Source organism: Dama dama, chromosome 24 (genome assembly GCF_033118175.1).
Source record: "Dama dama isolate Ldn47 chromosome 24, ASM3311817v1, whole genome shotgun sequence".
Taxonomy (NCBI): Eukaryota; Metazoa; Chordata; class Mammalia; order Artiodactyla; family Cervidae; genus Dama; species Dama dama.
Genome location: NC_083704.1, coordinates 60,009,244 through 60,033,258, shown reverse-complemented (window position 1 = coordinate 60,033,258; position 24,015 = coordinate 60,009,244). Strand labels below are relative to the sequence as shown.

The following is a 24,015-nucleotide window of genomic DNA, read 5'->3' as shown; positions in this document are numbered from 1 at the left end:
CACAGACGGCATCCCACCAGGCTCCCCCTTCCCTGGGATTCTCCAGGCAAGAACACTGGAGTGGGTTGCCATTTCCTTCTCGTAGGATGGCTAAAATCATAAGAAGACAATGTAACAAGTGCTGAAGAGAATGTAGAGAAATTGGAACCATCCTACCCTGCTGGTGGGAATGTAAAATGGCCCAGGCAGGCAATGTCTCAAAAATCCTTAACAAAAAGTTACCACAGGACTTGATAATTCCATTTCTAGGCAAGTGTATGTAGTCAACACAAAACCTTGGATTCAGATTTCACACCAGCACTGTTCACAATAGCCAAAAGGTAGAATCAATTAATGTCCATCAACTACAAATTGAAAACAAAATATGGCACAGCCATCCAACTGAATGTTATTTGGCAATAGGAAAAAGAATGGATACATGCTGTAGAATGAATAAACTCTGAAAACATGCTACATGAAAGAAACCAGTCACAGAAGACCACACATTATAAAAGTTCATTTATATAATATGATGTCCAGGAGAGACAACCCACAGAGATAGAAAATAGATTAGTGGTTACCTAGGACAAGGGCTGGGGGGAGGGCAGAAATGGGATTGATAATGGGGTACAGAGTTTCTTTTGGGGATGATGCAAATATTCTGGAATTAGATTGTGGTGATGGTTGTACACTTCTGTGAATATACTAAAAACGGAAATGTACACTTCAAACGGGCAAATTTTAAAATACATCAAATTTATCTCCATAAAACTAACAGGATATTACCAACAGGGAAAACAGCTGCATGACAGACTTTATATATTATCTTTGCTTAACTTTTCCATAAATCTACAACTTCTAAAATGAAAGATACAAAAATGCAAATTAGTAGACAAAATCACGTAATACATATAGTGGAAGTATGAGGTAAGCTAAAGCTAAACTGCACCACAGCAGTTTAGAAAGACACACACACAGTGCCTCAGACAAAACCACACTGAATAAATATTAGATGTAAAAAATGAGGTTAGGCCTTATTCACAGGGTGACAAGACGAAACAGCTAGAAGGAAGAACAGAACTCACAGAACTGGAACAACTTCATCATTCACTTAGCCAAACCCAACTTTCCTTTTCCCACTTACCTACAACGTTCCAAATAAATTTACTTTCAGACCACCCAAAAATTTTCAGGAAAAAGTCTACACAGAGAAGAAAACGCACAACACTGCCTCTTTGTCAATGTAAAATTACTCCCTCTGTGGGCTTCCCTGGTGGCTTGGGTGGTAAAGAATTTGCCTGCAACGCGGGAGACCCGGGTTTGATCCCTAGGTTGGGAAAATCCCCTGGAGAAGGGAATGGCAGCCCACTCCAGTATTCTTGCCTAGAGAATCCATGGACAGAGGAGCCTGGCAGGCTACAGTCCATGGGGCTGCAAAGTTGGACACAGCTGAGCGACTAAGCACACATACACACAGGGAAGCATTTTAACACAATTATGTCTTATCTAAAAGGCTAAAGACCTTACTATCTACAGATCACACTTTATTATAGGGTTCAAGATTCAGATTACTGATGAAACATAAACGATGTCAAGATCTGTTTTCAGTGGCTTCTTAAGATGAATAACAGAGCACTCAAAGTGTGCTCTACACAAAATGTGCTCTGAACAGGGCACAGGGTGACTGGAAAGGGGCATGAGGGAATCCTACGGGGAGGAAAGTGTTCTAAGTCTTGATCTGACTGGGGATGGACAGAGAAGCCTAGGGTGCTGCAGTCCATGGGGTTGCAAAGACTCAGACACGATTGAGCAACTGAACTAACTGATGATTACATATAGAGCAGCATACACATGTAAAAATTCAGTAAGTTATACATACATCTTAGATTTGTGCATTTACTAGAAATTATACCTCAAATTTTTTACATGACATTTTTAAAAAGATTCCAAAGAATGACCTCATTATTCCAAGGTATGTGAGGTAAGAAGAGTCAGATTTTGTTTTCTTTCAGTAAAAAGAGTCAAGCATGGAGAAGTAAAGTAATTCACTTTATTTTCTTCTGTCAAAAGGAAGAAGAAAAACAGGTCTTCCAACTCTCTTCTATCACTGATCTGACCAATGTGTGTCACAGACAATTAAGTTTGAATCTCAAGATCTTTCTACTGAGAATAAAAAAAAAGTAAGGAAAACAAAGAGGACATAACCAACCCTAGTTCCAAGCAAGTCACCCAGCAAGTCACCAAGAGGACATAACCAATCCAAGCAAGTCACCCGGAATACGGCTAGAAAACTGAGCAACCAAATCAATAGCCTCTCCATCCTCAATGCCATATTCTTATTCACAAATAAGAAAAATACTTCTGTCTAGAACTGGTTGTGAAATAGTTGCAAAGCATGCAAAAGAAGTTCACAGGTTCACACTTCCTCTAAAAACTAACACAGCGCTACCTATTGCTTCATTCTGTGGTTTTTCTAAGGGTCTCAGGACTATACTCCCTGGCCTTCATTTTGGGCCATTTACACGTCTTGAGTTGGAGAAGGCAATGGCACCCCACTCCAGTACTCTTGCCTGGAAAATCCCGTGGACAGAGGAGCCTGGTAAGCTGCAGTCCATAGGGTCACTAAGAGTTGGACATGACTGAGCGACTTCACTTTCATTTTTTACTTTCATGCATTGGAGAAGGAAATGGGAACCCACTCCAATGTTCTTGCCTGGAGAATCCCAGGGACGGGGGAGCCTGGTGGGCTGCCGTCTATGGGGTCGCACAGAGTCGGACACAACTGAAGTGACTTAGGTACACGTCTTGAGTAAGATAGGTAGAAGTGCAGAGGTTACACCTCAATGAACCAAGGTAAAAGATGGCTCTTATTTTATGGTCATAAAAGTTTTAGAGTTGGACTAGATCTGAGAAGTCAATTATTCAGTTAATGAACAAAGAAACTAAATCCTAAAATGGTTAAGTGTTAGTCGCTAAGTCGTGTCTGACTCTTTGGGACCAGTGGACTGTAGTCCACCAGGCTCGCCTGTCCACGGAATTCTCCAGGCAAGCATACTGAAGTGGGTAGCCATTCCCTTTCCCAGGGGATCTTCCTGACCTAGGGATCAAACCCAGGTCTCCTGCATTGCAGTCAGATTCTTTACCGTCTGCATCACCAAAGTTCAAAAAGGGTTAAGAGACTTGCCTAATATCTCAGAACTAACAGGTGGAACAGTCAAAGTTGAATCCAGCCTTCTATTCATCACACCACACCTACTATCTCTGTCCACAAAAAAGCTGGATACCACCTTATCTAAAGTGATAATTATACTCTGGAAAAAAGTTGTTCATATTATGCAAAGCCTCATACTTATCTGTCCCATAGCACTAATATTTTAATTTATAATCAGAATTGTAACTATCAGTCAGTCAGTACCTTCTTTACTCAGCAGTAAAAATCTCCTTGGTAAACGGAATAAATATCAAAATATTACTTGGTAAGTGAACACTCAGAGATAAGATAAGCCACGCAACACAGTCCAGAAAGAAATATACCATCTTTAACACTGGTCTCTTACTGACACAAAAATCTCCAAAACCTATGCCTGGGGCAAAAGAAGAACAGCATTATAATATTATCCTATCTATGTAAAATTACTTCATATATACACATCTATATGTGTATATACTTGTAAAGAGACAAGTATAGAAGAATGTTTACAAAATTTTAATGGTAATCATCCATGTGGGATGGAATTTCAGATTAATCTGAACTGGAAAGGAAGAAGAAAAACTGTCACTGTTTGCAGACAACATGATACTATACAAAGGAAGTCCTAAAAAACTCAGAAAACTGTAAGACACTGACAAAAGAAATTGAAGACAACACAAACAGATGGGAAGATATACCATGTTCATGGATTTGAAGAATGCACAATATACATCATAATTTGATTTATATACATCATGAAATTATCATAGTAAGTTTAATAAAAATCCATCATCTCATATAGGTAACAAAATTAAAACACTAGGAGAAAAATATTTTTTTCTTGGGATGAAAACTCTTAGGATTTACCGCCTCAACAACTTTCATATATAACATAAAGCAGTGCTAATTATATTTATCATGTTGTACATTACATCCCTAGTACTTATCTGTAACTGGAAGCTAGTACCTTTTGACTGCCTTTATTCAACTGCCCCCTCACCTCCACCCATCCCCCTCACCTCTAGTAACAAACCTAATCTTTGCCAAGTTTGTGTTTTTGAAGTATAACCTATGATACTATGTTATTTCCTGTTATACAACACAGTGATTCAGTATTTCTATAGTACATTTCAAACTGATCACCATAATAAATCTAGTTATAATACATCACCATAAATGATATTACAAAGTTATTAACTATACTCCCCCAATTTTACATTTCACACCCATGACACATTTTGTTTTGCAGCTGGAAGTTTGTACCTCTTAATCTCCCTCAACTATTCCTTTCTTCCCTCTCCTCTCTAGTTTACTTTTTAAATGGCCAAGTCTGTCATCTCATTTTAGGACCACAAAAAAGAAAAGTTTAATTTCTAAAACACAGTAAAAAAAAAAAAAGATATTTCTGCAAACTAGAAGAGAAAAACGCAATTCTTATTTCAGAATACTTGAAAAAGTAATGCAAATTCTCAAGGTACAAAAAGAAATTAAGCAAACTCTAAATAAAATCAGATTAGAAACTGACAATCATAATGCATTTACATTCATTGTCTGAAATATGACACATGTAAACAAGGGAAAAACATATGACATTTTTCAAAAAGTTTGGTCAACTGGCCAAATTTTTCTAAACCTATCTTAAGAGAACAACAACAACAAAAAAAAGCTTAAATAGTATTCCCGGGAACCCAAACTATACTGCACATGGCACCATTTAGGGATCTACATGACTAGAAAAATGATCAGTCATTTTATGATGCTCCCATTCTATTCTGTTTGGACTGGTGCTAAGAAATCTTCTTGTTAATGAACAGCCAGTCCCAACTAAAAATGAGGAGAAGATCTAAGGTAACTCAACTGAAGGCAGAACATGTGGCCAAGGAAACAGCTGAAGCCACAGAGAATGGGTTATTTCATGGCACTTTCCGATTCAGTCTATCTGGGGACTCTGTGCTTGCTTTCAGGAAACTGACTTGAAGGCCAACTGAAACTAAATGTTTAAAAATAAGGCTAAGGATAAACTGAGTCGCAGGATTAGGGCCAGGATTTTAAAAGATAAGACATGAGATTGGGCTTCCCCGGTGGCTTAGACCGTAAAGAATCTGCCTGCAATATTGGAGACCTGGGTTTGCTCCCTGGGTTGGGAAGATCCCCTGGAGGAGGGAAAGGTTACCCATTCCAATGTTCTCACCTGGGAAATCCCATGGACAGAGGAGCCTGGCAGGCTATAGTCCCTGGGGTTGCAAAGACTTGGACACTACTGAGCGACTAACACTTTCAACATTTGGGTGAGTAGTTGGGAAATCCTCTGATCTTAAGAGAGTACATCTGATTCATTTATTCAGTTCAGTTCAGTCGCTCAGTCATGTCCAACTCTTTGCGACCCCATGGACTGCAGCACACGAGGCTTCCCTGTCCATCACCAACCAAGCTTGCTCAAACTCATGTCCATCGTGTCAGTGATGCCATCCAACCATCTCATCCTCTGTCATCCCCTTCCCCTCCCGCCTTCAATCTTTCCCAGCATCAGGGTCTTTTCCAATGAGTCAGTTCTTCCCATTAGGTGGCCAGAGTATTGGAGTTTCAGCTTCAGCATCAGTCCTTCCAATGAATATTCAGGACTGATTTCCTTTAGGATGGACTGGTTGGAACTCCTTGCTGTCCAAGGGACTCTCAAGAGTCTTCTCCAACACCACAGTTCAAAAGCATCAATTCTTTGGCACTCAGCTTTTTTTATGGTCCAACTCTCATATACATGACTTCTGGAAAAACCATAGCTTTGACTAGACGGACCTTTGTTGGCAAAGTAACATCTCTGCTTTTTAATATGCTATCTAGGTTGGTCATAACTTTTATTCCAAGGAGCAAGCGTCTTTTAATTTCACGGCTGCATGGTTTTCATTAGTAAACCTTTATTAGCCCACAGGACAGAGGAGCCCAGTGCACTACAGTCCACAGAGTCGCAAAGAGTCAGACAGGACTGAGAGACTTAGCACACACAGAGATTCTAGTTGGTTTACATAGGTAGCTGGTAGCAAAGGCTAGAACTGACTTTCTAACTCCTAGAAGAGAACAGATGTTTACTGAGTGCCGAATATGTGCTGAGAACTCAGCTAGGCACTCTTAGACCAGTGATCACTCTGTATACCAAGATACTCCTACAGAGGTTCAAACACATGAGGCCTGCGTGCTTAGTCGCCCAGTCGAGTCCAACTCTGCAACCATGGACTGTAGGCCGCCAAGCTCCTCTGTCCATGGGATTCCCAGGCAAGAATACTGGAGTGGTAGCCATTCTTGTCTCCAGGGGATCTTCCTGACCAGGGATTGAACCTGGGTCTCCTGCATTGCATACGGATTCTTTACCATCTCTGCCACCAAAGAAGCCCTATTTAAGGCTTACATTCTCTGTAAAGGAATTTTTGTATTAGGACAAGGCAGTGACCTCATCTCTAACAAGCATATTAAAATAAGCAGACAGAGGTGCAGAAAAAAATTTTTAAGTAGGAATGAATTTGGAATTCCAAACAATTTACCCTTTCTTCCTATGAAAATTCACATGTGGTTTACTGTTAAAAAAAGTAAAACTACCGAAAGACATCTCTACCCAAATTTCATGACCCAATAGGTCTAAGAAAAACAAGTCTTATTACTGTTAGAAAAATGATCTCTTTTTGTCACATTACACTAAGAATGAGTTCTGTCACGGGATTAGAGTACAGTCATCTGAGGACAAAAGTCTAGGCAGAAAAAGAACTGATACTGGAATCTGATAAAGATCCCTGAGGAAAATGACATCTAGCTGTTTTCAATGGCACCTTTCATCTAAGAATCTCAAAACAAATGCTATTTACATTATCAAGAATCAAAATGGTGCATCACAGCCCAATAAAGAAACAAACCAGTGACCTAGAGGGAATTCACTACTGATGTTCTGAAACTCAGCCCTCTACTTTAAAAATACAATCTAGTTTTATGTAACAGTACTATGGATGAGATAGTTGGATGGCGTTACTGACTCAATGGACATGAGTTTGAGCAAACTCAGGGAGATAGTGAAGGACATGAAGCCTAGTGTGCTGCAGTCCATGGGATCGCAAAGAGTCGGACACGACTTACCGAATGAACAACAATAACTATGATAGTGTAAGAAATATATATTTGGTCTTTATCTCCAGTTCCTGACACACAGCTCCTAAAACCCTTTGAATTTCCTAACTTAGAGCAGTGTCTTCTGTTATTCAAAACAAGCCCCTTTCAACCATACCAAAGTTGATGCTAACAAGATGACTCTTGGGGGTGGGGGGGCGCCTAGTAGCATCTGGATGGGAGGTGGTTGCAAGAGGAACTATCCCTGTGATTACAGGTTTGCAACTTTCAGGTTCTGCCCCCAATCTGGGGAAGAGAGACAGACTGGACAGAGTTAGCCACCCATGTCAGTGATTCAACCAAACATTCCCAGGTGATGGAAACTCCACAAACTCCCTAAACAAAGGGGTTCAGTGAGCTTCCGGATGGGTGAACACAAGGAGCCAGGAGGGAGGTGCACCTGCAGAGGGCGTGGAAGCTCCCCACACCCGCCCATATGTCTCTTACATTTAGCTCTTTCTGAGTTGCATCCTTTTTGACAAATCTGTAAATGTAAGCAATGTTTTTTTCTGAGTTTTGTGAGTCAACCCAGTGAATTACTGAACCTGAGAAGGGGGTCACGGGAATCAGAGAATTTGTAGCAAAGTCAGCACCCCACTCCAGTACTCTTGCCTGGAAAATCCCATGGACAGAGGAGACTGGTGGGCTGCAGTCCATGGGGTCGCTGGGAGTCGGACACCACTGAGCGACTTAACTTTCACTTTTCACTTTCATGCATTGTGAAATTCACTCCAGTGTTCTTGCCTGGAGAATCCCAGGGACGGAGCAGCCTGGTGGGCTGCCGTCTATGGGGTTGCACAGAGTCGGACACGACTGAAGCGACTTAGCAGCAGCAGAGAGGGTAACAGGTGACCCAGGACTTAATAACTGATGTCTACTTTGGGGGTCTTATGAAACTTGAGCTTCTTAACTTATAGATCTGACACTAACTCCAGGGAGATAGTGTAAGAATTGAATTGAATTGTTGGACACTCAGTTGGTATGGAAATAGACAACTGTGGTGTGGAAAAACCCACACAAAAGTAGTTAATTCCTGGTCTGCATTTGTAAAGCTTGAAGATACAAATGGGTTTGTTGATATAAACTCCCATCTTACCTTGCTGCACACGTATAAATAATAAACCCTCCAATTTAAGCAATGTTGTCAGAATAGTTGCTACTAATAATAATTAGCATTAATTTTATGCCATCTATGTGCTTTGCACCAGGCTTTAAACTTAGAATAAATTATTTCTAGTATATATACAATTCTGAAATGTAAACACTGCCCCCAATAGCAGATGAGAAAATTAAATCTCATCATTAAAGTTCCCACTGTACACAGCAAGTGGCAGAGATGGGGGCGAAATCTAGTTTTAACACACAAATCCCTGCCTTCTTCTACACTATAGCAGCCTTTACTTTTTACATGGAGTGTAACACTATAAACTCTCTAACAATACTTGAGGATAACAAGTCTCAAATTATGCCCATGAAAGGTTGATCTTAAGAGAAGCTCTGTGGAAAAAATAATTATAAAGTAAAAATGAAACTGCATGTACAGATCTAGTATTCTACTTCTGTACTTTACACACTTAAGGAAACTGCCATTTTAATTTGTACTCTCTGGCTGGCTGGCGGACATTTCATTTCTTCCCCAATTATTAAGGAACTCAGTCAACAAGACTTTCATTCCTTTCTCATCATTACTAACATTAGCGCTAAGGATAGAGAACACTGAAGTTAGAAACCGTAGGAGCTGTGAGGGATGAGAAAACTCACGCAGCCCAGACTCCAGCAGTGGTTCCTTTCACTGTCTCCAGAAGACAAGCATCCAGCCTATATCTGAGTATCTCTAACGACAGATAGATTTGGCTATTCACAATTTGGCTATTCCACTGTTGGACAGATCCTATGTGTGAAAGGTCTTCCCCAGGGTGGGATGAAATTCACCTCCACTGATGTAGTTTCCACCTGCTGTCGTCCTCTGCTGTATTACAGATGAATAGCCTGCTCCTCTTGCTTAAAGCTCTTCAAAATATAGATAGTTGAGTTTCCAAGTATTAGCTTCCATAGCAAAATAGCACCTGATTCTGCTACTCTTCTTCACTAGATAAAGATGGCTAGAGCTCTCAGTATTCTGGTCACTTTAATCTGGACAATTTAGATTAACATTGTCCCACCCAAGTGTAAAATCCCTAAGTGGACACAATATCCAAGACATAATCTGACAGTACAAGAACAAAGGGACTAGTGCTTCTTTTAATCTAACACTGTACATCTATAAACGTTCATCAGTGTTAGCCGCTTTTCACAGCCATTTCACACAACTACTTCAGATTATGGTGGCTGTCAAATGAAAAACAAACTATTTGGAGCCAGATCATTTAACAAGAACACCCGAAGTAATTCACGTGCACATCAAGGTTTGGAAAGTACTTCCATTTGTGTTCAGCTGCTAAGCACTTCCACGAGGCACCATAAAAGCCCACGCTTGCCCAACCCTTGCCATTCCTCATACAAGTGTGCGTCTCAGGACTTTTGCATTTGCCATTTGCTATGCCTGGCATGCTCTTCTCCTATTTCTGCATTTCTCCGTCATCTCTTTCAAGACTTTACTCAAACGTCACCTTCTCTGTAAGGCTGTCTGTGATCGCTAATGAGGGGAGCCCTATTCCCCTTTCCCGCTTTTACTTTTCTCATCAGAACTGGTCACCATAGGTTAAAAACTGCATCTTTACTTATTTTGTTTCTTCTATTTCCCCATATATCATACAACATAAGCTCTATAAAAGCAGAGATTTTTGTCAGTTTTCTTCCCCAGTGCCTAGGATACAGTAAGCACTCAAAAAATATTTTAAATACATGAAATAAACAAATGAGGTCTCTCTTCAAAACTACCAAAAGATCTTGTAAAATGCTTCCTTATCACACAAATTGAAGTTTTCTCAGCAATACATTACACAGATCTCCTTTTTAAAATATAATGAGAACCTACTAGGTAATTAGGCACTATAAACACTAATGTTCAACCATAACTAAGCATGGGGATTTAAAAGTTGATTCATGACTGGGTTGTACCATCAAAAAGTTTGTAGAAATAAAAACTGAGTCTCTGAGTGAAAATAAAACAGATGCCTACAGCTTTCCACAATACAGTAACAATCCTTTATACTGATAAAAACAGTCTTCCACACAAATTTTTTCACTTGATCCTCAACAATCCCATAACTTTTGTGTAAAACAAATAATAAAAACACATTTTAAAGATAAGAAAATGAAAAAAATAATAATAATAAAGATAAGAAAACGAACATGCTTTAACTCTCAAAGTATGGCCATAATAACGTCAAATCTAGGACTGAAGTCTCTCAATTTTTGGTTCAAAACTTTACAATATCACATTTCTTCTTGTAAATGATACTGAACCAGACTATAAAATCACATAGCCATATATTATGTTGGAGACGGTAAGCTTTCCCAAACTACCCAGTGCCTCTGCAAAATGGGGGCAAACCAAAATACTCAATTCATCAAAGTCATGATCTCAACTTGAGGTATAAGAATTCAAACTGCTTCTTCCTGTTACTTATAAGACTAACCCAGAGCCCAGTGACATTCACCAAGATGTAAGAAATGAGCTTGTTGTATTACACATCAAGAAAGTTATTACTAGGACTTCCCTGGTGGTCCAGTGATTGAGACTCCGCACTTCCAATGCTGGGGGCATGGGCTCGATCCCTGGCTGGGGAGCTAAGATTCCACATATCGTGTGGTGTGGCCCAAAAAAATAAAGGAGAGAAACTTACTGAGCTATGATGACTGCTACAGATAAAGGAAGAACAGGAGTGAGGAAGATGGAGCAAATAAATGAACGAGAACTGAATTCCACTGAGCAAAGAGGCAGTGTTATGACGTCATACTGCTCTAAGTGATGCAATTTTGCAATAGAAGAAAAAAAGACATACCTCCTCAAAATCCAAACACAACAGCTTTCCTTCCTTTGCATAGATGAGGATGAACAGTTGTAATCCAGAATGTTCCCAAGTATTTATTTTTTTAAAAGACAGAGAAATAGAAAATCCATGTGAAAAGACATCCAATCTGGGAAGATGGAGACTGTCTTCTAAGTCTTATGATCAAGAGCAGCTGTTCGCCAACTGTCAGAATCTGAAGAAAGTGCTAACTGTCGGTGTGTCTTCTCAAGAGAGTAATACCTGCTGGAACAGAAGAGCAAGAAGAGAAAGAAATACTACTGAATGCAAGAGTCTGGCTAGCAAACAATTACCAGTTGTTAGTCTGCAAAATTTTTCAAGTTGATAAAATGTATATCAGAAGATCACATGGAGGTAAATACAAGTGACCTAGCCCATCCAGGCTGGGGTTATCAATAACAGCAGCAATCCAGCTCTCTGGTCCATAATAAATAAGCAATAAAGAAAATATAAAAATTTATTTCATGCTTTCTATCTGGAGTTATCAATAACAGCAGCAATCCAGCTCTCTGATCAATAACAAATAAGCAGTAAAGACAATATAAAAATCTGTTTCATGTTTTCTATTCAAGATGATGGTCATACCATACAACCAAACACAGGCAAATAATATTAGTCTGCCAAAGACACCAAAACACTCTAGTACTTTATAAATACTGTAGAACTACCAATGCAGATGTCTATGTCAGCAGGAAATATAGAATAATCATGCAAAAAATACATATTTAGGTCTGGCAGGAAAGCAAAGGTGATGTAGAAGTGAAGCAATATTTCTAAAGTGTTAAAAAAAAAAAAAGACTGCCAACCCGGAATTCTATACCCAGAGAAAACAGCCTCAATAAATCAAGGCACATTAAAGATTTCTTCAAACAGACAAAAACTCATGAAAGGATCCATCACCAGCAAATCTGAACTACAAGAAATGTTAAAAGAAGTCCTTCTTACAGAAGGAAAATGTGCCAGGTAGAAATCTAGAACTACACAGAAAAAAGAAGAACACTGGAAATGGTAAATAGAAAACACATACAGTACTGGACAAAGACTTTTATAACAATCAGATAGCCAATTCACCCACTTATTAAAATAAAGAAAAAATACTAACAAGATACATATAACACACATATCTTCCAAAATAAAGAACCTTGATTAACAGAACTCATTTCCCATCACGCATTCCTATAAACTAGAGAGTCAATATTATCTTTTTTACAAAAAGAAGTCTCAAGGTACAAGCTATTTGTCCAGTAGTAATGAGTCTTTTACAGATGTGAAATTAAAATATTCTTGGTTCTAGTCCAGTGTTCTATACACAAACTCTTTTAAAGTGCCTGCCTAAAAAGAATTTCCTGGAATAAATTATGATTGCAGTTAATACATAATTTATCTATTTCCCATCATCTCCAGAGAACCCCAAAGTCACTTAGATGCTACAAAGACAGCAAAGAATGTTTCTCGCTTTCAAGAAGTCTGAAAAACAACATTAGCTTTTAAATAAATTGGTCAGGTTACTCCAAACTTTCTAGAAGAAGAAAACATTTGCCAAGTCTTCTTGAGGAAAATTAATTTGTCAAAGCAGTAATAGCAAAACAAAGCTTCAAGGCTGGGTGCTGGAATAGGAAAAAGAAAACGCTAATATTTAATGTTACTCTATCACAGTCCAAACCTCAGAGGGAATGTGGTTAGTAAGAATAAAACCTCTGTAAAATCACTGATGCCAAATAGATTACAGAATGGGAATCCTGCCTACTATCCCTCTAAATACAAAATGTTAAACACAATTCATACATTCACAGATTCCTCGAGACCACAGGCAGATCTTATAATAAAACTTCACAATGAGTGAATCTCACTCCCTGAAAGACTAAATGGTACACAACATAATTCAGGAAATTCCTCTTAACAGAAATCGAAGGGAAAGCTACTACTGTCACCCTATCAGGACCAACTTTCTTTACTGGGCAAAGACAACAGAAATATTAAGTGATTTCAGTATTCAATGATGAATATCATGCCAAGAGAAAAGTATCATTCTTTTAGCACTTTACCACAAGTAAGCCATCAGGTAACCTGCCTCTTATTAAAGTAAAGTTTATCAAAAGAAATATATTGGTTATAAGCCCAAGAGATTTTAAAACATATGTTCAAACAAAAACTTACACATGAAAGTTCATGGCAGCATGATTCAGAATAGTGAAAAAGTGAAAACAACCACAAATGTCCATCACTGATGAATGAGTCAACAAGATGTGGTATATTCATACAATGAATTATTACTCAGCTACAAGAAATACATGAAGTACTGAAACATGCTACAACATGGATCAACCTTAAAAACATTAAGTAAAAGAAGCCAGAAACAAAAGGCCATATATTACATGATTTCATTTAAATGAAATGTACAGAATAGTCAAATCCACAGGGACATAAATCAGACTAGTGATTGCCAGAGGATGAGGAAAGGAACTGCTTAATGGATACGAGGTTTCATTTTGCAGTGATGAAAATGTTCTGGAACTAGGTAGGAGTGGTGCCAGTGGGTGCACAACTTTGTGAATGTACTAAAAGTCTCTGAACCACACATTTTAAGTGGTGAAAATGATGAATTTTATGTTATGTGAATTTTACTCAATAGAAAAAAAGAAGTTATGTTTCTAATTGTTAGTTATTTAGTACCTATACCACCTTACCTGCCTCCTGAGAAATCTGTATGCAGGTCAAGAAGCAACAGTTAGAACTGGACAGGGAACAACAGACTGGTTCCAAACTGGGAAATGAGTACATCAAAGCTGTATATTGTCACCCTGATTATTTAACTAATATGCAGAGTACATCATTTGAAATGCTGGGCTGGATGAAGCACAAGCTGGAATCAAGACTGCCGGGAGAAATATCAACAACCTCAGATATACAGATGACACCACCCTTATGGCAGAAAGTGAAAAAGAACTAAAGAGCCTCTTGATGAAAGTGAAAGACGAGAGTGAAAAAGTTGGCTTAAAACTCAACATTCAGAAAACAAAGATCATGGCATCTGGTCCCATCACTTCATGGCAAATAGATGGGAAAACTATGGAAACAGTGAGAAACTTTTATTTTCTTGGGTTCCAAAATCACTGCAGATAGTGACTGCAGCCATGAAATTAAAAGACGCTTGCTCCTTGAAAGAAAACCTATGACCAACCTAGACAGCATATTAAAAAGCAGAGACATTACTTTGCCAACAAAGGTCTGTCTAGTCAAGGCTATGGTTTTTCCAGTGGTCATGTATGGATGTGAGAGTTGGACTATAAAGAAAGCTGAGCACAGAAGAATTGATGCTTTTGAACTGTGGTGTTGGAGAAGACTCTTGAGAGTCCCTTGGACTGCAAGGAGATCCAACCAGCCCATCTTAAAGGTTAGTCCTGAATATTCATTGGAAGGACTGATGCTGAAGCTGAAGCTGAAATTCCAATACTCTGGCAACCTGATGGGAAGAACTGACTCATTGGAAAAGACCCTGATGGTGGGAAAGATTGAAGGCGGGAGGAGAAAGGGGTGACAGAAGATGAGATGGTTGCCTGGCAGGCTGCAGTCCATGGGGTCACAAAGAGTCGGATCCGACTGAGCGACAAAACTGAACTGGGCTCCCACTACTTAACAAAATACTGTGTTCATAAAAATCTTTCTTAAAAATTCAATATACCGACATTCTAGAAAAGAACAGAGACAGTAAACAGATCAGTGATTGTCAGGGTCTGGTGAGGAGGAGAGTCAAATTAGGTGAGGCTAAAGTTTTTTAGAGCAGTGAAACTACTCTGTATGACAGTGTAATGGTGAATAAAAGATATCAAATGTTTGTCAAAACCCACAGAATTTAAAAAAATAAAATAAAATAAACATTTAATGGCTTTCCATTCCTTTTATAGTGAAATTCAAATATTTTTCCATGGCCAATAGAGCACCGCATGATCAATCCTTTCTGTGTATCTCTCTCCTCCTGGTTTGCCATGGTCTCTTTTTTTTTAAACTAATTAATTTATTTTAATTGGAGGCTAATTACTTTACAATATTGTAGTGGTTTTTGCCATACATTGACATGAATCAACCATGGGTGTACATGTGTCCCCCACCCTGAACCCCCTCCCACCTCCCTCCCCTTCAGTTCAGTTCAGTTCAGTCGCTCAGTCGTGTCTGACTCTTTGCGACCCCATGAATCGCAGCACACCAGGCCTCCCTGTCCATCATCAACTCCCGGAGTCTACTCAAACTCATGTCCATCGAGTCGGTGATGCCTAAAGCCCTAGAACTTTAAGGTCGTGTAAATTCACGTTGAGGTTAAGGACAAATAGTTACATACAGAAATATTTAAAGATATGTGTATATACACAGCTTAATATATACACTTATCTCCTTGCTCTCTCACTCAGAGTGCGGAGAAGCAACAACACTCTGACAGCAACCAGCACACCCAGCACTCAGATCTTGGTTTCTAATACCATTTCCCCACAAAAGGAACTGCAGTGCCTTAGAAGAATGACCATACAACTGAGGCATTACATAAAAGACAAACCTGAAGCATTTTATATTGCCAGAAAGAAAGTATTCACACACATGCATAGCCAAGAGAGTATATCAAAGGAAAGGGATACAGAAGTCAACTGAAAGAGCTACAAATGGCCAGAGCTGAACAATTTGAGCAATGAAATTTATATAGATACTCCACTTCAAAGGGGGTAGAGCATAACTCATCACTCAGTAAGTGTGGGCTACGCCTAGTGAATCTCTTCCAGAGCATAGTACAGAAAGAGAGGAACAAAAGGGTAGCTTTACAGTGGAGAAAAGAGACACTCGTACCAGTTAAGTGATCGAGGTTAGCAACATCACTGATAAAGTCATATCAGTAGTATGTACTCTTGACGTGCGATGAGAAGGGCGCTTTACCTCTGTGGTTTTCCTTCCAAAATTGTATTACAGTAATCTACTATTAGAAAATCATCAGACAAACGTCTGGTTGAAGGACAGTCTACGAAAATACCTGATCAGTTATCTTCAAAATTGCCAAGGCCATTAAAAACAAGGGAAGTCTGACATATTGCCTCGATCAAGAGGGGCCAAGGAGACATGACTATTGAACGTAATGCGCCATCCTGACTGGGATCCTGGAAAACAAAAAAGGACATGAAGGAAAACACTGCAGAACTCCGAATAAAGTATAGACTTAGTAATAATGTACCGATACTCATTCATTAATTGTGGCAAACGTGACGCACTAATGCAATATGTTAACAATAGGGGAAACTGGGTGTGGGACAGTAACTCTCTCCTATCTTCCCAATAATTCACTAAATCTAACACTGTTCTAAATAAAATGTTTACTTTTAAAGTTTTTATTTTTAGAAAGTTGTAAACATTTTATATGGTCTTGGCTCTCAAGAAGCTTGTCGTCTCATTGTGAGGTAAGATATATGCTCATGAAAGATGTATAAAATACTAAAGTAAGAAAATATCGAGAAATACAGATAAAAGTATCAATATTTAGGAATGCAGCTCTAGAATTATAAGGGAAGACTTCATCAAGGAGGTAAAACTTGAGTTTGCACCTTAAAACAGACTTCAGGGTCCAAAGCAAAAAAGAACAATGACCAGGGCACTTATAAGAACCAGAAAGGTGAATAAGTAAAAACTAAAAGAAATGAAGGGCTTCCCAAGCGGCTCAGTGGTAAAGAATTCACCTGCCAATGCAGGAGACACAGATTCGATCCCCCGGAGAAGGAAATGACAACCCACTCCAGTACTCTTGCCTGGAAAATCCCATGGACAGAAGAGCCTGGCAGGCTACAGTCCATGGGGTTGCAGTCAGACATGACCTAGCGACTAAACAACAACAAAAAGAAATGAGAGGATTTAGTCCTAAGGTCGCGTGGCAGAACTAATAGGGTTACATCATATGCCCATTTAACTTACAAGCTGACCTCTGGGAAAATGTGACCAACACTCAAGGACACAGGGAGTGACAGCTGCTCTACAGAGCCACAACAGGAAATGCCAGTTTGGAAAGACAGGAAGCAGGTGGCCAAGTTCTTCTCTACAACTTTTCAGAGAACAGTGTGCATGTGAGCCCAATCAAGCCAAAATTTAGATTCAAATCCTGCAAACCTTTATTGACCACTTCCATCTCATTTAATATGCACAATATATCTGTAAACATTTATTAATGTTTTGCATTTATCCATTTAAGAGGCTTAAATTTATACATTAAAAGGCATAATGCATAAATACAATAAAATTAATCCTGCAACAAAGCAGGAACACAGTAAAATTCACTGTCTGATAAGGATGTGATAGCTCTTAAAAGGCAAAAAATTTTCTGAAGCTTGTTCCTTCCTTCAGTCAAGCTTAGTGGCTCCCAGTCTGGAAAAGGCTTAAGAATTAAACATGATTATATATGCACAAACATGCACACTATGCTTTTAAAATAATTTAAGGGATTTTCAAGTATAGTCTTCATCTTATGTAATGTTTGTCTCAAGCACTGACTTCAGAACCGAATCCTGGAGACAAGGTGCAGCCCGCACTGCAGGCTTCCTCCGTGGGCACGGGAAAGCAGCCTCAAGGAAAGGAGGCAGAGAGGCCGAGTCCCACCACAACATGAAGGGCATTCTGACAACAATCAGAGCAGTCGAAAAACGGTCCAGGCTACCTCACAGGAATGAACTTTCAGTCATCAAAGGAGTTCAAACAGAGGCTGAAAAATCACTGAGAACATCTGAGAAGAGAGCAATTGGGGAAGAAGCTAAGATCTCTTCCAGGTCTTCAATTCTATAATGTGGAGACTGTTAAAACCTGTCAGAAGCGCAAACTAGTTGAGAAGGACAAAATGAAAAAAAGACATCAAGGCAAGAATGACACAGTATGTGAAGTCAATACTGGGAACCACAGACGTGCATGTGTGCTCAATCATGTCCAGCTCTTTTCTGACCCCATGGATTGCAGCCTGCCAGGCTCCCCTGTCCATGGGATTTTTCCAGGCAAGAATGCTGGAGTGGGTTGCCATTTCCTACTCCAGGGGATATTCATGACCCAGGGATCGATCCTGTATCTCTTGCGTCTCCTGCATTAGCAGGTGGATTCTTTACCACTGAGCCAAAAAGCCAGAAGCTCACTTCTACCTGCAAACGTTTGTCCTTGCTATTTCATCCTCCAAGGAAGCTCTTCCATCTCAATGACAGGCCACAACTCAAATATCTTGTCAATGATGCCTCCCCCACCAACACCGCCAGGCACTCACTTATCAGATCAGCTTGTTTTATATTCTTCATGGTTCACACTACTTAGCAGTCAGCAAACTTTTTCTATAAAATGCCAGGCCACAGACCAAATAAATCCAGCTTGTCCCATGTTTTTATACGACCTATGAACTAAGAATGGTTTTTACATTTTCAAAAGGTGAAGAGAAAAAAAAATCAAAAAGCAGAATTCAAATATTTTCAATATTTACATATTGAATATTTATTTCAATATTTACAATATTTACAATTGTAAATATTTCAATATTTACAATATTCAAATGTAATACGGGAAAACTGAGTGAAATTAAAATTTCCGCGTCCAAAGTTTAATTAGAACATGGACACACTTGTTTCTGTACTGTACTGTCTGTGGCTGCTTTTGTACTTGAACAAAAGAGTTGAGTAGCTGCAACAGAGACAGCATGGCCTGTAAAGCCTAAAATATTTCGTTTCTGGTCCTTTCAGAAAGTTTACTAATCACTGATTTGTAGCATTACCTCTATTTGCTAATTTGCTATCCTCATTCTCACATACACAAAATCAAGTTCAACGAAAGCAGCCTTTCCCCCACACTGTAATCCAGGACCTACCTAGAAACAATCCTGGAACAAATTAAGGGCTCAATACATACTTGAATAATAAATTAACGAGTGCGTGTGTATATGTGTGTTCAGTCACTCAGTCATAACCAACTCTTCCTGACCCCTTGGACTGTAGCTCACCACGCTCTTCCGTCCATGGGATTCTCCAGGCAAGAATACTGGAGTTGCCATTTCCTCCTCCAGGGGATCTCCTCGACCCAGGGATCAAACTGTCTCCTGTGTCTCCAGCATTGCAGATGGATTCTTTACTGCTGAGCCAGGGGGTCTTCCCAATAAATTAATAAGTGATCCATAAATGGCACTCTGAAGAGTTCAAACTTAAGCCTTCAGCCATTATAGTCACGTATGGATGTGAGGGTTGGACCATAAAGAAGACTGAACACCAAAGAATTGACACGTTCAAACTGTGGTGTTAGATAAGACTCTTGAGAGCCCGCTGAACAACAAGGAGATCAAACCAGTCCATCCTAAAGGTAATCAACCCTGAATATTCATTGGAAGGACTGATGCTGAAGCTGAAGCTCCAACACTCTGGCCACTTGATGCGAAGAGCCGACTCATTAGAAAAGACCCTAATGCTGGGAAAGACTGAAGGCAGGAGAAGAGGACAACAGAGGGTGAGATGGTTGGATGGCATTGTTAATTCGATGGACATGAGTTTGAGCAAGCTCTGGAAATTGGTGATGGACAGGGAAGCCAGGTGTGCTGCAGTCCATGGGGTCACAAAGAGTTGGACACGACTGAGCGACTGAAGAACAGCAACATATATGACAAGCATAAAAAAGGGGAAATATTCTAGTAGAAATGAGCAAAGAGTTTAAAGTAATGGTAGTCATCAGTTACTGCAGGTCATTGGGTTTCTTCACCAAATTATACAGGGTTTTCTGTGCTCATAAAAGATTTTCTCATCTACTGTAAGGTGGCAGAACACTGTCAGCTGATTGTACTTCTGTTTACCTTAAGATGCAAATACTCCTGAGAAATCTCATTTCCTATACATAGCACACAGCACCCACACCATGCCAAATCTTAATAAGTGCTCATAATTTTAATAGATCTAGATCACGTGCTAATGAATTTTTAATATCTGATTCCTCCCTATGCTGCTGATCAGCAATCTATTCTGCAAGCAGCTGAAAACTCCTCAGAAATGAAAAGGTTACCGCCCACAGACCAGAAGCAGCTTTTTAATCTTTCTATACTAGCCAGAGAGTGGGTGTGTGATTTCAAAAAAATACAAGCCAACTCTGTCGGTAGAGGACAAGGTATTGTCGCATTAAAATCCCACCTATAAGCATCATTTGTTACATGACACTAGTAAAACTACCACCTACTCATTATCAGAGCCGCACTCCTCTAATCTACAAGTGGGGAGAAAAATGTTATCTACCTCCTGGAAGAATCTTGTCCTTAACATTTCCATAAGGTTCTTTCCTTCCAGGGTTTCCAACAATTTCTATAAACATGTACTTCAAAGACAAGGATCTGGTTTAAGTCATTAACTCCCAAATGTAAGATACATTTGATCAGAAGGCATAAACGAATCAAAGTTTCGCTTTGTTTTAAAGCAGCTACCTGTTTTTTAATAATTTAGGAATTCAGACCTTTCACAGAGATGCCTGTGGCACAGGTACCTCTGATAAGTATGTCAGACTTACAGCAACCATTTTGGATTAGGACATGTGTGTGTTCGTCTTCCTTTCCTCTATGACAAGTGAGGATGAAAAGGCAGCCTGCAAAAGCATTGGCTAAGATCTTCCAAGACTAATGTGTAAGCTGTCGCCAAAGAAGAGAGGGGAAATTAACCAGCAACTCAAGTGGGGTGCTTCAAGAAGCTACTGCAGGTTCACCTGGGGGGATGTTCACGATCAATGTTAGGGACGATTCAAGAGAACCCCTGGACAAACACTACACGCACCTTTGCTTAAGCTGAAAAAGCTGTGGAGTCTGCAACTTACAAACGGATCTCTGGTCCTTCACCGAAGGTACAATTCACTGAGCCCCTTTTCCTTTCCTAAAAGGGTTAATAAAAGACACCTTAGGGCCCAACCAACCCAGACTCCCATCCTACCGCTCACCACCTATTATTCTCCACGTTCCCAGAACTGCCGGCTCCCTCCTCCCTCCAAACGACAAGTTCGAAAATCAAAACAAAAGGTGCTAAAAACTGGTTTCAGGTGGCAATGACTGAGTCCTAGTGGCCAACTTCTGGGGACGCTAGGGCGACCGACGACGGTTCGTAGGACCCCCTCACTAACAGTCCTTCGGCCCTGGGCCCACCTCCTCACGCTCCTCTCGGTCCCCGCGGCCCTGGAGGGGGTGCGGGGAAGGGGGCGAGGCGAGGGGGTTGGGGAAGAAGAAACCTCCACGGTCAAAATGACAGCGGAACGCGCCGGGAGAGGAGAGAGGCCCGGCAGGATGCTGGGGGTCGAGCCCTAGGCCCCGGGGCTTCCGGCCCCGCTCGGGGGCGACCGAGGGTCCGAGCCGCGTCAGGCCGCGAGCCGGAGGCCCCGGGCCGCGTTGGCAGAGCCGCCGGGCCACGGTCACCATCTCACTCTTCTCCCCGCCCCGGGGCGGAGAGGCGGCAAGAGGGGGCCCCGGCCGCCTTCAGCGTCCGGGGCGGGAGCACGGACTTACCGGCGGGGAGGGGAGGAGCAGCCGGCGTCTCCTCCAGCGCCGTCGCTCGCGCTCAAGCGCCGGCTCCTGCCGCTGCGGCCGCCGCGCCCGATCCATCCCCCCCACCCCGACCACCCCCCCTCCCGGCCCTCCCCCCGCGCCGCCTCAGCCGCCGCCGCCGCCTCAGCCACCGCCGCCTCAGCGGCCGCCTCAGCCCCCGCCACCGCCGCCTGAGTCCCAGCGCGGGAGCGCGAACCGGCGCTAGGAGGCGAGAGCGCGCGCGCGCGCGCCCCGCCGGCCGCCGCCACCCACAACCTCCGCCCCCGGCCGGCGGCGCACGCGCGAGGTGGCGGCGAGCGCGCGCACGCTGCAGGAGGGGGCGGGGACGGCCCCCGGAAGGCGTGGCCCCGCCCACCCACGCGGTCGCTGGGCAGCGGACTCCTGGGCTGCAGGTGGCCCGCGGGCTGATCCAGGTACGCTCTTCACCGCCACGGCTCCGGGAACCGAATTCCTCCGACCTGGCCCGGCTTTCTGAGAGCGAAGGCTTGAGCGGATTTTTGGCAGTCGCTCCGGGTCCCTCACCTGTTAATGCCTACCTTCAGTCGAAGGCCTTCTTTCCTCCCCGGATCCAGCAGGGTTTCGGCTGCTGCTGGCAAAGGGGCATGTTGGTATTTCTCAGCCATCAACCAGTCCTTTTGTTATTCCGTGTTCCTAATTCACTTATTCCTTCATTACTTACACATTGAGGCTCCTTACGGGTGCTGGGCCTCATATGAGTTACTGGAAGTCCTACGTGGGAACAGAGAGTTTTGACGTTAGAACTGGTGGAGATGTCAAACGTTAAAGGGAGACTTACACAAAATTTAAATTTGTGCATAGTAAAAATGTCTTCTGAGAGGTGCGTGGTGTTAAGAGAGCCTGTGTTAGGGGAAGGAAGGACGGAGATGGATCCAGCCGATGATTTCCAGGTTGGAATCTGAAGGCTGACTTGGAAAGACTTAACTTTATCTCCAAGGGACCAGAGCTTGGTGTGGCCGGAACAGGGCACTGAATGTGGAGTAGAGTGTGAGTTGGGGCAGGGGAACTTTACAGTTGGAGCAAGATAGACTGGTGGAAGAGAGGAGCCCTTTTTTAGAGAGTAAAATGGACAGGACTTGATTGGATGAAGATTGAGGCCAAGGAGGTGACAAGTTTGACTCTTAGATTTAATTAATGCATTTGTATTTCTCAGGAAATGCATTTGTAGGTCTCAGGAACTCTGAAGGAGGCCCTTAAAAAAAGTAACTCAAAATGGATGATAAACGTGAAAGCTGAAACTCTTAAGTACATTTCTAGAAGAAAACATTGAGAGAAAAATCTTCATGATTTTGAGGTAGGCAAAAATTTCATAGAACACAAAAAGCATGAACCATAAGAGAAATTATTCATAGCTTGGACTTAACCAAAATTTTAACTTTTGTTCTTTGAAAGACACCATGAAGAAAATGAAAAGGCAAGCCATAAACGGGAAGGAGGAATTTCGAATACGATATATTTGACAAAAGACTTGAATCCAGAATACATAAAGAACTCTTGTAAATGAATAAGATGAACAACCCGAACAAACAATGGGCAAGAGGTTTTACTAAACAATTCACCGAAGAAGATATAAAAATGGCCAATAAGCAACAAAGCGGTGCTTGGTATCTTTAATCATCCAGGGATCTTCACGCTAAAACCGCAATAAGATGCCTCTGCACTCTCACTACAGTAGCTGAAATTATAAAAACTGATGACCCAGCGACCACATTCGTACACATCTCCTTAACTATACTTAAGCTCCAAATAAAGATAATAACAAAGTCATACTTGCGCCTAACATGATACGACTCAGCTGCATACAACCAAAACACCACAACACTTTCCACAAAAGAGGATGCAAACTTTCCGAGTGATACCCCCTTTCTGCTTTTGACATCCTGTAACTTAATGCTGTGATATAAATTTAAGTATATTATTACTGCATCTCCATTGTGTGTTGTTGCTGTTCAGTCGATAAGTCATGTCTGACTCTTAAGTAACCCCATGGACTGCAGCCCGCCAGTCTCCTCTGTCCATGGGTTTTCCCAGGCAGGAATACTGAAGTGGGTTGCCATGCCCTTCTCCAGGGCATCTTCCCGACCCAGGGATAGAACCTGTGCTCCTGCATTGGCAAGTGGATTCTTTGCCACTGAGCCACCAGATCATTACTATTCAAAATG

The 24,015-nt window shown here is 41.3% G+C and overlaps 1 protein-coding gene and 1 long non-coding RNA gene across 12 annotated transcripts in view; one reads left to right on the top strand and one right to left on the bottom strand.

The window, feature by feature from the left end:
• Positions 1–21,907, bottom strand: part of TMCC1 (transmembrane and coiled-coil domain family 1) — a 160,548-nt gene extending 138,641 nt beyond the window's left edge. Inside the window, exons 1-4 of one of the 11 annotated variants that reach the window (XM_061128876.1) lie at positions 21,797–21,907; positions 21,078–21,173; positions 16,304–16,427; positions 11,263–11,514 (exon numbers count right to left, since the gene is read on the bottom strand). The gene's annotated coding sequence lies outside the window, so the exon portion shown is untranslated. Of the gene's footprint in view, positions 1–11,262; positions 11,515–16,122; positions 16,143–16,303; positions 16,428–21,077; positions 21,174–21,796 lie in introns of those variants that run through there. The other 10 variants (XM_061128877.1, XM_061128880.1, XM_061128883.1 and 7 more) reach the window with 10 other exon arrangements.
• Positions 21,908–22,191: 284 nt separating this feature from the next.
• Positions 22,192–23,745, top strand: LOC133045493 (uncharacterized). The gene is made up of 3 exons (XR_009690267.1): positions 22,192–22,248; positions 23,007–23,147; positions 23,246–23,745. It is a non-coding gene; the product is annotated as an uncharacterized LOC133045493 (long non-coding RNA).
• Positions 23,746–24,015: the final 270 nt, after the last annotated feature.